Source organism: Penaeus monodon, chromosome 34, assembly GCF_015228065.2.
Source record: "Penaeus monodon isolate SGIC_2016 chromosome 34, NSTDA_Pmon_1, whole genome shotgun sequence".
Lineage (NCBI taxonomy): Eukaryota > Metazoa > Arthropoda > Malacostraca > Decapoda > Penaeidae > Penaeus > Penaeus monodon.
In genome coordinates this window covers 3,757,924-3,758,377 of record NC_051419.1, presented here as the reverse complement: position 1 = coordinate 3,758,377, position 454 = coordinate 3,757,924, and the positions used below count along the sequence as shown (strand labels likewise).

At 34.4% G+C, this 454-nt stretch overlaps 1 protein-coding gene across 1 annotated transcript in view; it reads left to right on the top strand.

Moving 5' to 3' along the window:
• Positions 1–454, top strand: part of LOC119594529 (LIM domain-binding protein 3-like) — a gene marked incomplete in the record, with an annotated part of 45,811 nt that overhangs the window by 919 nt on the left and 44,438 nt on the right.

The window sequence follows — 454 nt, the reverse complement described above, 5'->3', positions numbered from 1 at the left end:
GGAATTCAAGGTGTATGGTATATGTATGGTCTACCAGCTACACGTACAAGAAACACATGTTAAACACCTGGTTTACCAAGGCTCGTTGCAAAAGGGGTCGAAATAAGTGCTGTGTGGGAGAGAAAGTGCATTTTGCGTAATAAAAAAGGACACTGAATTAATTAGTGAGTCTGATAGCTAAAATCGCAAATAAGTAAACTATTACTGACCATTTTCTTGATAAAGATGAATTAGAGGGACAAAGTGGATAGAAAAAAAGGTGTCTACGAAAATTTACATGTTGAAAAGTTTCCTGTATTTTGATAGTGAGATTATCTATTTGTTTGATTTGATAACGCCGTAATGCAGAACTTTAGTGTGAAAAGGAGAGCAGGATACCGAAGAATATGTTTTATATAGAGAGCCTAAATAGTGAAAAATATGGAATTTAGTTTTAGTGATTGCGTAGTTTTCT